Source organism: Somniosus microcephalus, unplaced genomic scaffold (assembly GCF_052327205.1).
Source record: "Somniosus microcephalus isolate GS21.2 unplaced genomic scaffold, FLI_Smic_1.0 unresolved_chr1, whole genome shotgun sequence".
Lineage (NCBI taxonomy): Eukaryota > Metazoa > Chordata > Chondrichthyes > Squaliformes > Somniosidae > Somniosus > Somniosus microcephalus.
Genome location: NW_028225179.1, coordinates 78,646,810 through 78,655,847, shown reverse-complemented (window position 1 = coordinate 78,655,847; position 9,038 = coordinate 78,646,810). Strand labels below are relative to the sequence as shown.

Here is a 9,038-nt window from a genome sequence, read left to right as displayed (position 1 = left end):
GGAAAGAGGGGCCCGAGAACCAACTGCTTTGCTGTAGGTGTGCTGCTGGTATAGACCTGGTAGCATGGTCTGCAGGGTTCAGGTCTGTGGAGACATAGCACCACTGGTCAGGGTGAGTGGATCGTCTGATACGAGTCATCCGGTTGGAAACATACACAGAAAACCTTCTTGTGGAGTTATGGACGTAACCAAGTACAATCTTGCTGTCCGTGAAGAACTTGACGGCGCCCACATCGATGTCAATCTCGTCTCTGATCAACTCGTACAGTTGAACAGCCAACACAGCTGCACAAAGCTCGAGACGTGGAATGGTGTGGGCAGGCCGAGGGGCCAACTTGGACTTCCCCATAATGAATCCCACATGGTATTTCCCATCGGTGTCAGCTGCTCTCAAGTAGGCCACAGCTCCTATTGCTACTGTGGAAGCATCTGAGAAGATGCACAGCTCTCTTCTCTGTGTTGAAGACAGCGAGCCTGGAATGTAGCACCTCTCTATGTGCAGGTCTTCGAGAGCCTTCAAGGACTCCTTCCATAGGTTCCATTTTGCTTCTTTTTCTGGGAGGAGTGGAGCATTCAACTCACTCTGATCTGATGAGAGTTCCCGTACTAATGCTTTTCCTTGCATTGTTATGGGAGCTACGAACCCCAAAGGGTCGTACAAATTGTTGACTGTAGACAGGACGCCTCTCCGTGTGAATGGCCTTTCTTCACGGGACACCAGGAATGTGAAGCTGTCTGTTTCCAGGTTCCAGGAGAGCCCCAGGCTCCGTTGAAGGGGGAGAGGATCCACTCCAAGGTGCAAATCCTTCAGATCCTTAGCACGGTCCTCTGCAGGGAAGGCTTCCATCACCTGTCCACTGTTCGATGCTACCTTGTGTAGTCTCAGGTTGGACTCTGCCAACATCGCTCTGGTTCTTGTCAGGAGATCTATTGCTTCTTCAGGTGTGGTAACCGAGGTAAGACCATCGTCAACATAGAACTGTCTCTCAACAAGATGCTTCGCATCGGAGCCATATTCTTGCTCACCTTTCTGAGCGGCTCGCCTCATGCAGTAGATAGCCACAGCAGGTGAAGGGCTGTTTCCAAACACGTGGACCTTCATCCTGTACTCCACCACATTCTTGTTGATGTCATTGTCCTCATGCTACAGGTAGCGGAGATAGTCCCTGTGGTCTTCTCGGACGACGAAGCAATAAAACATTTGCTGCACATTTGCTGTCAGGGCTACAGGTTCTTTCCTGAACCGCAGAAGAACTCCCAACAAGGTGTTGTTCAAGTCTGGGCCGCTGAGGAGTACATCGTTCAGAGACACTCCTTTACATTTAGCACTTGAATCAAACACAACTCGTAACTGGTCTGGCTTTTGTGGGTGATACACACCGAATGTTGGCAGGTACCAGTGTTCTTTACCTTCCTCCAGAGGTGGAGCAGGCTCAGCTTGGTCATTGTCCAGCATCTTCTGCATGAACTCTATGTAATGGCCCTTCATTTCTAGCCTTTTCTCCAGTGTTCTCCTGAATGAGCAGAGGTGCTTCATAGCTTGTTCCCTGTTACTCGGAAGACGGCGTCTGGGAGAGTGAAATGGTAAGGGTGCCACCCAGCTGTGTCCATCGTCCTGGTGTTAAGGAGAATTTCAGTACTAAGGACTTTGCAAAGACTGTCGGGATACTTGACATTAAACTGGTTGACAAAGGGGCCCCCTGAACTCGCACGTAGGCTGGGATGAGATAATGCCAGCTGCAGTTTTGTTATTGAACGATTGTGGTCACCTTGCGACGGAAAATAGGTTGGACTTCTGCTTCTCCTGTCTGCGGTTAAAGGTCCCAAAAAAGGTTTTAGACCTAGGGTCCATCGCTTGCTTAAAATAGGTAACCATTATAGATGTCACGGGGTATCGCGGTGATTAGTAATCTGAGGTAATTTGTTTTGACCCCTGTATATAGGCAGGGGCTTTGTGTGTGTAAAATGAGAAGTGTGGCGATTGCACACCGGGTGTATAGCTGCTTCTCCCAGAGCTCTGCAATAAAGCATTCTTTTACTTTGCCATTCACTCGTGGTCAGAGTTTTATTTGACTCCAAAGGCTTCTGTTGGGATCGTGTCGACCTAGAATATCACCTGGTCCACGTAGCCCCAAATTAGCTACAACAATTGGCGCTGCGAGCAGGGTCACCGAGTGACTGGCCGCCCTGATCAAGCGGACACACGCTCGAGTGATCTAAAAGAACAAAAGAGAGGTGAGATGGCATATGTAAAATTGTGCTAGGATACTAACAACCGTAAGACTGCATTATTTCTTGTATTTCCAGGGAAACTAGGTATAACCTGGGAGGAGAACTGGAGATTCCAGGGAAACCAGGTATAGCCTAGGAGGAGAACTGGAAGAGAGGAGAGGTAAAGGAGCCGGACCAACCTTTACCTACACGTGACGGACCCCGAGAGAAAGGTATTTGTGTTCTCAGAATCGGGGGGCCGAAGATAGTGACCAAGGGACATAATGTCGAGTAAGGATCTGAAGCGGGGGCCCCCGGGCTCCCTCATCGATACTTTTATGACGGATAGATGTACCCTTATTGAAAGAATGCAGGAAGACGGGTGGGACGTATCCAAAAGTTTGGACCGACAGCGGTCATGGTGGGACACACAGAAAAAGGGAAGAACTAAAAAAGCAGGAGTACTGTTGGTTCATCAATTGGCAGGATTGATAGAACAGGCAGAAAAGGCAGCGGTGAGTCTTAAGGGAAAACAACTTCAGATAGATAACCTCCGAACAGAGTGTGAGGGATGTAAAAAGCAAATAGAAGTCCTCAAAGGAGTTAATGAAGGACAACAACAATGGCTGAGAGAATATAACCGACAAACCTGGGGAGAGACAGGGAGAGAAGAAGCTCTGCCCCCATATACCAACCCCAGCGCACCCCCAGTTTATAATGTAGCACCGGTGACAAGGCAAGACCCACTGAATGACCTAGTGGTTGCTAATAGGGGAAGAGCAGATTGGAAAGCATTTACCCCAGGTGAAAAGGAAGCCGTTATGAGCCGTCTGGGAAAACTACAGACCCGGAGTTCTAACACTAAATTTTGGGCGGAGCTGGATTCAGTTTGGCAGGGTCATTCCCTCCACCTTAGGGACGTACACCAATTAGTGCAGGCAGCATGCCCCGTGGACAGATGGCGGTTGGTGCCTGAAAACCAAGGCGCTGGCAATGCCAACACAGACTACCGCAACGGAAGATGGGTGAATCAATGCCCACTAAAAATGAATAAGGAAGAAATGACTCCCGCCTTCCAGTTATACAAAATAGCAGTACAAGGGGTGTTAGGAGAGGCCCCCACAAATTGGAATAAAATAACGGCGTGTAAACAAAAGAGAGGGCTCTTCAGAATACGGGGAACGATTGTTCGCCGTCTACGGAGAATCCTCTGGACAGCCAAACGCGGTGAGAACAGACCCAGCCTTTATCCAGGCATTTAAAGATGGGCTGTCCCCCCCCCCATCAGGCAATCCTAAAACTAGGAGTACTGACTACCAGAGTATATGATGAGATAGTTGAATGGGCATGTGGCGTTGACGGATTACAGACTAGGGAGAAGGAAGAGAGTAAGTGAAGAAGGAGAGAGTAAGTGAAGAAGGAGAGAGTAAGTGAAGAAGGAGAGAGTAAGTGCAGTCCAATCCGACAATGTCGGGTCAGGGACAAAACCGAAAGGCGCTTGCCACAATTGTGGTAAGGTAGGACACTTTATTAGAGACTGTAAGCAACCAAAACCGTTGAAGGAGTATTGGGGTCGGGTATTTCCCATGATTGTGGAGATGTAGATGCTGACTTAGAGGGAGACAAGATAAAAGACACTCCGTTACCAGGGGCTGAAGAGACCCTGTACGTGGACGGGTCCCGAAAATATATAGACGGACAGCCTCGTACGGGCTGGGCGGTAGTAAATAGTCAGATGAGAACTGTACGATCGGGGAGACTTGAAGGAGGCTTGTCAGCCCAAGTAGCAGAACTAGTGGCTCTGACAGTAGCATTAGAAGAGTCCGAGAATAAAATTGTAAATATATGTGACAGATAGCCGATATGCGTTCGGTGTAGTCCATGACTACATGACTGCATGGGGCAGACGGGGATTTGTAACTACCGGAGGAACCCCCATAAGACATCAGGAAAGAATCGAAGCCCTCCTGGAAGCGAGTAATAAGCCTAAACAGGTCGCAGTAATAAAGATTAAAGCACACCAAAAAGAACCAGCCAGAGACAGTCCAGAATGGACGGGTTATATGGGCAACCAGGCAGCTGACAGGGCAGCTCAGGCAGCCCTGATCTTGGAACGGAAAGAAGCAAACCTAGAACGGAAGGAAGGAAAGCAGATAGCGAAACAATCCGCGGAGTTAGCCTTAGGATGGGAACCCGAGGAACCTGTAGCCAGTGTAGATAGCCCAGGAAATGAAATTAGTATTGCTGAGCTACACGAGGATATATTACCTAGTGAAAGGCAAAGATGGAAAGAACAAGGAGCCAGACCAACAGCAGACGGAGTATGGCGAATAAATAACAAGGTAATGGCCCCCGAGTGTATACAGAATACCCGACTCGAAATACACCATGGATTAAGCCACTCTGGAAAGGAGGCGATGCAACAGACTTTAGGTAAGGAGTGGTGGTGGAAGGGTATGGGGCGGGACATTGCTAAGTATTGTCAACGATGCATCGTGTGCGCTCAGCATAACCCAGGAAGACCGGTTAAGATTAGATTAGGACACCAACCCAGGCCCCGAGGGCCATGGGAGCACTTGCAAATTGATTTTACGGGGCCCCTACCCATGTCAAAGGGTAAGACGTATTGCTTGGTAATCATTGATCAATTCACAAGATGGGTGGAGGCCTTTCCCACCAGAAATTGTACGGCCACTACAGTCGCTCGAATCTTGGCGGAGGAGGTAATCCCACGTTGGGGAATGCCGCTCCAGATAGATTCGGATCAAGGGACCCACTTCACAGGAGGTGTGGTCAAACATATGTGCCAGTTAATGGGAATTAAGCAAAAGTTTCATATACCCTACCATCCCCAAAGCTCGGGGATGGTAGAAAGAATGAACCGAACACTAAAAAATGCGCTGGCTAAGGCCATGCAGGAATCGGGAAAAACATGGGTGGAAGTGTTACCTATCATTCTGATGAAATTACGAGCCACCTGTAATCGTACCACAGGCCTTGCCCCGTATGAACTTATGACAGGACGAGCAATGCAATTGCCAGAAGGCATAATTACGGGAGGGGTGGATGTAGGCCCCTTAAAGGACAAGCTACGGCGATATGTCCAAGAAATGAGTAAACAACTAAAAGAAATGCGGACGCAGGTAAGGTACCGCCAGAGGGAGCAGGACGAGAAGGAATTCCCCTTCCCGTTACCAGAAGTCCCTACAGCGGGAACTAGGGTAATGCTAAAGGTATTACCAACCAAATCAGGCTTTGCTCCCAAATGGAATGGGCCTTACGAAGTTATTATTAGCGGAGATACTTGCGCCTGTCTAGACATACGGGGAAAGGGAGTGTGGAAACATTGGACACAGCTAAAGATATATGAGCCAAAGTCATCCCTGGAGCCTCCTGAGACGGAGACTACCGGGGAGAGTGAAACCACGAAAGAAAAGACTGACTAAATGAATGTAACCAGCATAAAATTAAGATTAAAGTTGTTAAGGTATTGTGTTAAGGACTCAATCTGTAGGGGCGTACAACGCAGATTGAGAATTGATACTGTTTGGTTAAGGCATAAGGATTACGCTTCGGGGTTACAGAACTCGTACTCGGCCTTGGAAAGGTGACTGCGATTATGCGAGATCTGTTATGGTGTTTGGATCGTTCTGACCTGCTGACATCCAACACCCATTTTAAGTTTTAAGCCTTAATCTACCTCAGAAGGGGTGTGCATAGAAGTTACTAATAATACACCCTTGTATTATTTTCCAGGTCAACATCAGCTGATTAATGCCTGATACTTTGATCTGTTTGCCTGTGTGGGCATTTATTTCGTGGCTTATTGCATCGGTTGTGCTTGTGTGCTTTTATCTTAACGCGTTGTTACAAGAGTGTTATCGGGAGGGCCAGAGAAACCATAAGCCAGTTTCAGACAGGCAGTCCTTACTTAAAATTGAAAATGAAGACCGTAATATGTTTAGTTGCGATAATATGCATTGTTACGGTAACCCGGGGCAGACCGCGGTGTAAGCGTAATTTACACGTAAATACCTTTGTTTATATGTCCTACGAGTATGCTAAGAAAAGGGAGCAGTCCAGCTGTTGGGTCTGTATCCACATCCCGATACATAGTAGGGGTGGAATACCCCTTCGTCCGGTGGCCTTTAATGTTACTCAAATGCTGATATGGATGCACCACCAGAACCAAACTAACGTACCGTGTGAGGAGGTAGTCGGAAACCGTACTGCCACCAGGGGTGCAATCCGACGGAACCCTTTTACTGGAATGAATTGTTCCGCCCTCAGGACGGCGGGTTATGAAATGACCGAGTTTGAGGGATGGTATTATACATCCTATAATACCAGTGTAAACCCCCCTTATCTGCTAACTATAGTGAGAGCTTGTTGCAAAATGGCAGTGACACCGGTAATGCCAGTCAGTGTGATTCAGGCGGATGAACTATCGCTTATGGAAAAGGACAAGGATGACCAACCTGAACCAACTGCCTTCCCTCGGGTGAGTCAGTGGTTGTAGGAACAACACTGTGAAGAAAGAAGATTGATGGTCAGCTGGACCAAGAAGATCGTGATCCAGGACCAAAAGGAGGGATTGTTAAGGAGAATTTCAGTACTAAGGACTTTGCAAAGACTGTCGGGATACTTGACATTAAACTGGTTGACAAAGGGGCCCCCTGAACTCGCACGTAGGCTGGGATGAGATAATGCCAGCTGCAGTTTTGTTATTGAACGATTGTGGTCACCTTGCGACGGAAAATAGGTTGGACTTCTGCTTCTCCTGTCTGCGGTTAAAGGTCCCAAAAAAGGTTTTAGACCTAGGGTCCATCGCTTGCTTAAAATAGGTAACCATTATAGATGTCACGGGGTATCGCGGTGATTAGTAATCTGAGGTAATTTGTTTTGACCCCTGTATATAGGCAGGGGCTTTGTGTGTGTAAAATGAGAAGTGTGGCGATTGCACACCGGGTGTATAGCTGCTTCTCCCAGAGCTCTGCAATAAAGCATTCTTTTACTTTGCCATTCACTCGTGGTCAGAGTTTTATTTGACTCCAAAGGCTTCTGTTGGGATCGTGTCGACCTAGAATATCACCTGGTCCACGTAGCCCCAAATTAGCTACAACACTGGTAAACCTCCTCATCCATGATGGTTAGGAAAGCTTTGTCGTCCATGGATAGTGCTGGCTTGTCATCATCCTTGGACCTTTCAAACACTGAGCATCCTAGGCTGTCTGTGCTCACAGTGAGGCCTGCCTCTTCCTCACAGGCAGAGGAGGTTGACCTATGATGCTGCGTCGTGCCATCGTAGTCTTCCTTTACCTGGATCCTGTTTGGGCATGGGCTGAGAAAGGATGTGCGACCGTCGTGCAACACGTTTGCTTTATAGACGTTGACACCCGCTGGTTTGTGGACTGTTCCCAGGCAAACTCCACCCATGGGGACCCATCCCAGGTCAAGCCACTGCGCATAAGGAGCATTGTGGGGCCCGCTGATTTGCTCACGCACCTTGTGCACCCTTAAGATGTCTCTTCCCAAGAGCAGGAGGATTGGAGCGTTCGGGTCCACAGCTGGAATCTTGTTGGCAACTGGCTGTAGGTGGGGCTGATGGCGTGCGACCTCTGGGGAGGGAATTTCCGTCCTATCATCTGGCATCATGTCACACTCAATTAAGGTGGGGAGGGGAAGCTGTAGTTTCCTATCCATGGACTCGATCATGAAGTTCCCAACTCTCCTACCCGTAGTCTCTGTTGTCCCTGAACAGGCTTTTAGCGGGTACGGAGCTGCGCTGGCCTTGACTTCAAAGAGATTGAAGAATTCTGTCTTTGCTAGAGACTTGTTACTTTGCTCAGCAAGCACTGCGTACATTTTGATTGCCTTCTCCTTTCTCCTTGCAAGATATGCTTTAACCAAGCAGATTTTGGAGCATGAGCGTGGGCTGCTTGCATTTCCACAAACCTCTGTACACTTGGAGGTGACTGAAGAAGATGTGCTTTCGCTTTGCTCCCCGCTATCCTCTTTGTCAACCGCAGCACTCTCGGTGGTTGAAGGAGGAGGACCTGGATGCAGGGCTGCGATGTGTTTTTCACTGTTGCACTCAAAGCACTTGATTGTCGCCTTGCAGTCTTTTGCCATGTGCATAGTCGACCCACAACACCTGAAGCAGATGCGATTCTCTTTCAGGTATGATTTGCGCTCATCAATAGGCTTGTCTCTAAAGCTTCGACGCTTTTTGAGTGGGTGGGGCTTCTTGTGTATTGGACACTGACGATCTGGGTCATCCACTTTATTCCCAGCAGAACTGGATTGGTTGACTGAGGGTTCGGCTGGAACATCTGTTTTGTGCACGCTCACAGAGGCTTTGTTGCTGTACTTTGTGGGTTTCTCTGTTCTCAAAGGAGCGTAACTGCTGGAGGTGGAGAAAGTGAAACTTGGATCATTCCTCACCTTTGCCTGTTGTTGGACGAACCCGGAGAAGAGAGAGAAGGGGGGAAATGCCACTCCATTGTCCTCCTTGTACTTGGATCCCTTAGCTATCCATTTCTCTTGAAGGTTGTAGGGGAGCTTTTCCACTATTGGGTTTACCCCACGAGCTGTATCCAAATACGAGAGGCCGGTCAGGTAACCTTCTCCCTTGGCACACTCCAGTTGAAGGAGAATGTCGCCCAGTTCTCGGAGCTCGACATTATCTTTGTTGGTTAGCTTCGGAAAGTCCTCAATCTTCTTGAGTAGTGCGTGTTCAATGACTTCTGGTGTCCCATAACAGTCTTCGAGACGTTGCCAAACCAGGTTGAAGCCTGCTGTGGGATTGCGGACATGCGCTGAGCGAA

General features: G+C 48.5%; 1 long non-coding RNA gene across 1 annotated transcript; it reads left to right on the top strand.

Annotated features, from left to right (window-relative positions):
• The first annotated feature begins 1,625 nt into the window (after nucleotides 1-1,625).
• On the top strand, nucleotides 1,626-7,237 carry LOC147095512 (uncharacterized). Its single transcript, XR_015074804.1, has 2 exons — nucleotides 1,626-2,235; nucleotides 5,968-7,237. It is a non-coding gene; the product is annotated as an uncharacterized LOC147095512 (long non-coding RNA).
• The last annotated feature ends 1,801 nt before the right edge of the window (nucleotides 7,238-9,038 follow it).